Source organism: Accipiter gentilis, chromosome 33 (assembly GCF_929443795.1).
Source record: "Accipiter gentilis chromosome 33, bAccGen1.1, whole genome shotgun sequence".
NCBI classification, from domain to species: Eukaryota; Metazoa; Chordata; class Aves; order Accipitriformes; family Accipitridae; genus Astur; species Astur gentilis.
In genome coordinates this window covers 11566447-11574706 of record NC_064912.1, presented here as the reverse complement: position 1 = coordinate 11574706, position 8260 = coordinate 11566447, and positions in this window count along the sequence as shown.

Sequence of the window (8260 nt, the reverse complement as noted above, 5' to 3'; positions counted from 1 at the left end):
TGGAGTGATCACAGCCTTCAGGTTCCTTCTTAATCAATAAAGATTCTCAGTTATCCCCCATGTTCAGGCCTTTAGGAATTAACATATAAAAACCTCAGCCTAAGATTTTCTCCTGACAGATTATACCATCCTATTGCAGAGTTGCCCTTTAATTGTTAAAAAAACTATTTGCAAAAGAAATCCATTAAATACTCAACAGCAGTAAAAACACAGATAAGCTTGGACTAAGGCTTTTAAATATTTACCTTATTTAAAGTAGCTTAACTGCTCTTCCTTCACACTCAAAAACCAGCATCCCAGCAATGCTGAGTGTAGAAAATGAGAGAAGAGATTTACAGGAAAGCTGAAAATGCATTCTTTTAATTTCTCTCCTTCTCACATCTTGGTACGTGGTCTCTCAGAGCCACGTACCACAACCTTTTTACTTCTATATTGGGCACTTACTGCAGCCTGACCAAACGCGAGAGCAGACCTCCTTGCATGGTGAACACAAGCACAATGTGGTCAGTGGACACAACAGCTTCTCAGTAGCTGCAAATAAGAAGTCGTCTGGTGCTAGCACTGCATTTGTGCCTGTGCCCATCTCCATTGCCAGCAGGGAGCTCGTGGTGCATCAGGGACTAACATAGCGAGGTCCTCTGAGAAGGGATCCAGTCAATCCCACTGTGGTGGGATCTGAGGCCTGAAAGCATCTCTAAAATCCATGGATAGCTCAGCTTTGGTGCATTTCCCCTAAGAAACACCAAGTCTGCAAAAGTCCTGCTGAGGACAAGAGCCCGGTTCCCTTCTGTCGCAAACGTCGCGTTCGCACACTGACGACTCCTGGCGTCCCCCAAGAGCCAAACCCACCCCAAACCCAAACTCGCCTTCCCCAGGAGGGAACGGCAGCAGAAGGCACAAGCCATGAAGACCGGGACCCCAGGCAAAGGCTGGCTCGTGCGTGGAGGGGCTTTCTCAGGAGAGATGGAGGCTGCTCAGGTCGGTCAGAAGCACAGGGAGGGGATGCCCAGCGCCTCGGGGAGCACGCACCACCCAGTCCTCTCCCACCGGCCGAACGGCTGGGAATGATGCTCGGCACTCCTCTGCACCCAGAGCACCCCAGGGACCACGCTGTGTGAGCACGGAGAGGGGCGTCTCTGGGGAGGGGGGGAGCTGAGAGCAAAAGCTGACCCTTCCCACCCTCACCCACCAAGGGGATGCTCCCCACCTAAATCTCCCCAGATTCAGAGGGGAATGAGGAGTTCCCTCATCCCATAGGCTCTTTGTCCCCGTGATCTCAACAAAGCTTCACACCTACTTGCAATAATAAAGCGTAAGAGGGATGCTCAGCCTTGCTGTATTTGTCGTGGCGAGGTTAAAATTATTGCTCCCTTTACCAGTGTTTTACAGAAATTCAGTTTTGTGGCCATGCCTTCTACCCTCCTCTTAGAAACCTCTCTCTGGTCTTTGTCAGTTGATAGTAACCAAAGTTACCTTATGAAAAAGGTACTGTATGTTTCATTTTGGGAAAACACTGTATTTATAACTTATTTTTATTCTAAATTTGCTATGAGGAATGCTTGTCTGAGTTACATGTGAATGAGTCTGAAGTGCAATATCTATATAGATAAGTGGTTCATTTTTGAGAATGTATCTATTGAAAAAAATTATTTATACAAGAAATTCACTATTCTACTTAATATAATAGTAACCTTACAGAAAATAGTGAACGTTTAGGGCTTTTATTTATTAAACAAATTCAATTAAGTGCATGGCATATGCTGCCATTCACATGGTGTGATTTACTAGTTTTTGTAACATAATGTTTATCCTGCAAACTAGCAGTGTCATCTGATTTTTCCTGTCCTGATGATGTATTTTTGTAAATTGCCATATTTAAAACCAAAATCTTTCTGCGTGAATATTTTCTTTCCCACTAAAAATATCCCATTAAATTGTTGTAACTTCATTTAAAAAGACTCGCAATCCTTTTCTGTATCATTTTAGAAATGACAAGGTGCAATTTTCATGTACAGTGGATTGGTCATTTCATTTCTGATAATTTAGGGCTTTAAGAGCTTACTTCCAAAGCCCCTTGAAGTCAAAGGGAAGGTTGCTTGTGGGTTTTGTGGTTGGTATTTCCAATCCCCATCTATTTAGGAGGGCTTTGGATCAAGCCGTATGTTGTTAACAGACGTTTGAAGCCTTCTTAGAGTCCAGTTTGGATAATAAAGCCTTGACTTTTTAGTCTGCCATATGGGAGCTGCTGTTGATAATACTTGCCTTATTTTTGGTCGTGTGAAGCATCTTGCAATGACTGTTGCTAACTAGCCAATGTCTTGCTGTATTATTTGTACCTCCTAATTTTCCAATAGTAAAAACTTAACCAAGCACATATACAGTCATTATTTAGGGACAAAGTATCCTGGAGACAAAACCATCTTTGTTGTGGAGATGGTCTTTTGTACTCTATTTAATTTCTATTTCAAATATCTACAATTAGAAAAAATAAGCTGTGAATGGACAGTTTTACAATTACTTATAGGTATATGTCCTTGAAGACCACAGCTAGGAACAAAATACTTTTTAGAGGAGTTGCTGGTACATAAAGTTATGGGACCTATCACCTATTGAAATTGTGAATATTGATATTTTCATAAGTAGAAAATATATTGTGTTTGACAAACTTGTTTGTATTATAATAAATTATGAGATGGTGCATAACTTATTACTGTGTTTGGAGCTATTGTTTGATTTATAGATTCTTATGATATACTTTTGATTTATAGGTACTTATGATATATTACAAATAAGACCAGTCCTTGGCAACCATTACTCAGTAAAAGATGGCCTTGGATTATGGGTGTTCATTCTTTTGTTGAAAAAAAATCTGAAATGTAAGATGAATAAATTATTACTGGCCCAATTCTTCATTTTGAACCACAGTCCCAGCTGCTGTAAGTTAAGTTTAGCTGTTAAATCCAGTGAATCCCTAGGCCTCATACGAGTGGAAAGTTGGACCTGAAACTGTTGACACCTGTCCAAAGCAGGTGTGATGCCAGGAAATCAGCCCGATGCCCCCGGTCACTGCAAGTGATGAGATACCCAGAGAGATGGGCCCAGGAGAGCGAAACACATAACTGATTCCCACCATAGATCAATGACAATTAATGGCAGAAGCTTCCCTGCAAATAGGCTGTGTTCAGTCCCAGGAGCCGGGGCAAATAGGAGAAATGGCAGTTTGATTCAAATTGGAGAACAAAATGGGTCATTAACAAGGAAATCCTCCCAATCCACTCTCGCTGTGCACACACAGGGTCTGTGTGTTTTACAGGCTGGTCTCCTGTCTTTGCAAGTCCTCCCATTTTGAGATGGGCATCCAGAGCCTCTGCTCCATCAGCTGGTGATCCCAAACATTTTGGATTTCACATGTTCCTGTAGGGTATTTCAGTCTGTTGCAGAGATAAAGATACCTCATGAAACACTGCCCTTACAGATTTGTATATTGTTAAATGTGAACAGGATAAATGTATTATACCTGTTGCCAGAAATGGGGGGGGAGGGGGTGGTGGTGGTGGTATAGAAAAAAAAGAACTATGATGAGAAAATACAAAATACTAGAGATAGAAAGTGGATTCAGGACTTCCAGGCACTGCACATGGAGGAAGCCCAACATTTCTTCAAATGGAAAATACTAACACTATGTAGAATTCATACCCCAATCAAATGTAAAACTGTGAGATCAAGCTCCTAGCTTCTCTGGAGAAGTAATAGGACATTAAAAGAATATTAGAAAAAATATTAAAACTAAGCAGAGAGTAGAGAAGGAACTGATCAGAAAAGTCCAGTGTCTTAGAGATCAAGAAATGTACAGTTAAATGCACAAGAGGAGAGGGCGATCCAGGTAATGCCTGACCCACCTGTCAGATCTCCCTGCTGTGAAAGGGTTGGGAGCAGATTTTAAAGGACGGCATCAAAGCAAGACAAGTCAGGGGGAAAGGGGCACTGCTGAAAGGGGCTGTGCCAGATTAGACGGAGTTTATCAGAGTAATTCCTTACGGAGGGAGCCTGGGATCTGCCTGTGTCAGTACTTTCATTAACAGCCACGGCATGAGAAGTACTGATGGAGCATACAGATTATTAAAAAAGGCATTGTACTGCCGGCGGAGGACTGAAGGAAAGGTATTTCATGTGAGAACCAGATGACCTTGAAGATTCAAGAGAAAAAATAGGATTAATTCAATAGTAATAAACACAAGGGTCTCCACTTGCCTGCCTGTAACAATACATTTGCTATAAAACCTCAGTAGTCGGAAACAACCAAGAACTCAGTTGTGCCAGCTGGGCTTGAATGATTATGAGTCACCAACAGAAAGCAGCTGAGAAAAATCCCAGAATTAAATCACAGACATTTCTAAAGATACAGCATAATATTAATTGCATTTTACAAGACTTCATGTACCATATGCATATATATATATATATAAAGGGATAAATAGCAGTACTTGGAGAAGAACTTGATAAAGAAGCAGAGCTGAAACAAGAATAAGTGGTTATGAACTTCCCTCGGGTAGATTTGCCCTGGAAGTTAGAAGACTGTCTCTAACTACCAAAGCAGGGAGGCTCAGCAAAAGCCTTTGCAGCAGCCCAGATCTCCCCACTGGTTTTAAATGGAGCTCGGTGGGTTCACGGACAGGATTGAGACGAGGCAGGCAGCAAGATGGACTGGCACCAGGCATCCTGGGAGCTGGCAGTCCCACAACCCTAACCTGCCCCAGCGCCCCCCCCCCTCCGAGGCAGGTCCCTAACTCGGCTCAAAGGAGAGCAGAGGTGTCCCCCGAGCCCGTTCACCCCACTGGGGCTGCTTCGAGGGAGATGGCCAGCACAAGAGCCATGAGAGCCACCAGCTGTTCAAAGTGATTCTTGCTTGCAGCCACAATTAACTCGGCATCCTCAGCGAGAGCTGCTACAGACGGGACCACCGCTAATGCATTCCCCAGTGAACTCGCGCTGACTTCTGCCTCAGCTGTTCAGTTCCTTAAAAACCTCTTTAAACCCACTAAGCAGAGTAGAATAAAAAGCAGCCTCACACAGTCTTGAACCGTTAAACAATAATCTCACTATTAGCGGGCTGGGGCTGGATTTGCAAGATCTGCCTTTCTGACAGCATGCAATTAACTCCCGGGAGTTGCCAGACGCAACAAGGGGGTTGAAAGGCTCCAGCCTTTTGTAATAAATAGGCATCACAAATGAATTTACTATTAGCTTGCTACAGTGGACCAAAGACACATAAATATTTATTACAATTACAAAATTGTCTCAAAAAAAATATTAAAGGCTCATGTTTTCCTGCCTTACCAACAGGCTAGAAACCCTGCTCCACCTATTTCCCACTCAACACCTTCTTTGAGCAGACTAATGGACAAGATGAACCACGGGCAAAAGTATATTGAATATTATAGTCAGAAGATTAATTTGCTGTAACGCAGCATCCCAAAGACCTTCAGCTGAGCGTGGCACCTCACATTGGCTGGTGCTATACAGCAGCATAATGAAACAGCCCCTGGCCTGAGGACTTTGCAGGGACAGACAGCGTCCAGGCAGACAACCTAGTGCTCCAGGAGGTCCACTGGGTGCAGGTTAGCCTTGGAAACGGGTCATGGGAAAGGCAATAAAATAACATGGAACAGAGAGAGAGGCACCGTATGATGCTGTCCTCGCCGTGGCAAGGAGAAAGACCCCAAGACACGTCCTGCTCCTGCAGCCCAAATCCTAATGGGGCAGTGACTCCCAGGTACAGGCACAGCACTGCAGATGAACGATGGCCCTCACATCCCCAAACAGAAAGCAGCAAAGGGTTAGTGTCACGGGATGGATCAGCTTCTGGTGGTTTAAAACACCGGTGACTCCCACATTTGCAGCGTCACAGCACAGCAAGGCAGCCCAGCCATGGGAGAAGCACCCCGTCCCCTCGCCATCCCTGCAGATCTGCGTCGCAGGTGGGGTTCACCTCGTGAGATGGAGATGCCTGTTGACTAGACAGCTCCCCACTAACCACTCATCCTAACCAGCAGAAAGAAATTACTCTCGGCCACTGGAAGCGCGCAAAGCGCAGCAGAGGAGTACCACGTGCCGTGGCCCCAGGTCACTGCCTTCATTGTACCGGTGAGGGCAAACAAGCCTTGCCTCCACCAGCCATGCTGCCCGCTTGGAAAAGGGCTTAAAAAAAGGGTACAGAATTTATTTAAAGGAGTCGAAACTTTTCCCTGCTGGATTCTATAACTGAGTTTGCAGCCCAGCCTCAGGACAGCCAGGCTTTCCAACAACAGGATTAAAAACATTCAACCTTGTGAATTAAATATCACTATAAACCGGTGGTGGTTTCCAGCAGTACCTTCCTAGTAATTTGTCACAGTCATCTTTGTAAATGTAACTGATTCTGCTGGACTGAGCCCTCACAGGTTTCTGTCCCACATGTACAGACCTTCAGTGTTGCTATATTTCTGGGATAAAAAAGTAAAATAAAAGTCCAAATCAAAGATGTTTTCTTCATGAGAAAATCCATCAGAGCCTCTGTCTAGCACACATCTCAGGTATTGGGGTACTTGGGACCACATGTGACACTAGAAATCACACAGGGGTGCAGCCAAACCAAATTGTGCATTTCAGCAAACATTGCTTAAAACAGCCTTTCGCAGAGATCCCTTTCCCTGACTTTCTTCTCCATGTTTTTAAGGTGACACACACCCCCCCCCCCCAATCCTTTAATGAAGAAAAAGAACACACACACTGGGCAGGTTTTCCTCTTTTTTTCCTTTTTTTAAATCTACTTAGGAGTTCCACAAAAAGCTACCTAATTGAACTGCAGGCCATTTCAAGGAAGGGATAACGATGCCCAATAACACAAGAGCAATAGCAGAGGGATCATTCATATTGCCTCATTTTTTAGCTCTATCACTAGGGGGGGTCAATTCAAACAGAAATAACCCAACCTCCTGCGTCATGCTATGAATCCTAAACAGGTCCTACTGAACATGGGTCAAATGACGTTAGATAAATGCTTTGCTTGTGTTTAAGGCAAGAAGTCCACGTTGGTGATGTTGAACTGTAACATCCAAAGTGCCCCGGCTCCCCCAGCACCTCCTGCTCCCTCTGAGCTACCAGCCCTGCTCCTGTCCCAGGCTGGTCCCTGGGCTCGTCCACCGCCACCTACTCTCCAGTCCTCCTCCTCCTCCTCCTCCTCTTGCCCCCACCCGCACACCCCAGCACCCCCTTTCCCTTCTCACCCCCATCCCCCCGTGAGAGCCAGGCAGGGCTGCCGCGTTGGGGCAGAGCTGCTGGGCTTGTACACACCACGTCCCCCTGTCTGGCCACCGCCTGGCATGGACACCGCACCAGTTTGCTACATGACATGTCTTCATGTTGGGGGAAATGGAGAAGTTTGGGGAGATGCTGCTACGAGTGACCCTTGTCACTAAACTGGAAAGCACAGAGCACTATACAGAGCCCTAGGGTGCAGAAACCAAGACCAGAAGATGCTACTGGTTTTATTTTAAATTGCAGATGTCAAATGAATCACATTGTCTACATCTTTCTGATCCGATCAAATAGTCTCTTTAAAATAGCATCTGTTGCTATTTATCACAAGTATTAATAGAAGTTATGTGGGGAAAAATTAGCTGAAAGCTGCTTTATAGATTACAGCTGACTCAGGTTAGAGGAGTGGACTAAGTGAAGAGAACCAAGGTACTTCTCATAGTTTTTGCTCCTGATAAATCCCAATAGATAAAAGTGTTTGAAATGAGAGTCCTCCTCAGTGCCCAGCGCAATCCATGCGTGCCAAGTCAAGCAGAGGTGGTTCTTCCCATTCTGATGCTCCACACACCAGTGGCGTGAATGACAAGCAGCCCTGCACGCACTGGCGAGAAGCACTGTGCCTGGCTGCGATAAAAAGTACCACAAGTCGACTGAGCCAACAAACGGCCTCAACTACAAGTCATCCAAACCACCTTTTAAAGCTGTGTGCATCCCAGAGGCTCTCCAGCAGACATCTGGCCACAGCTGGCTGCTTAATCAGCTGCCTGCAGGAAGAGCCACATGCATAATAAACCAATTTTCATTTAAGCCAATATTGCATTGGTTTGACCTTTTCCAGGAGTGCATATGTGTAAACTCCAGCAATCAACAGCACTGAAGCTCAGCAGCTGCGTGCAGGAAGGCTCATGCCTGACAATTCAGCACTCACAGCCAGACCCGGCGTACACCAGAGGAGAACGGTGCT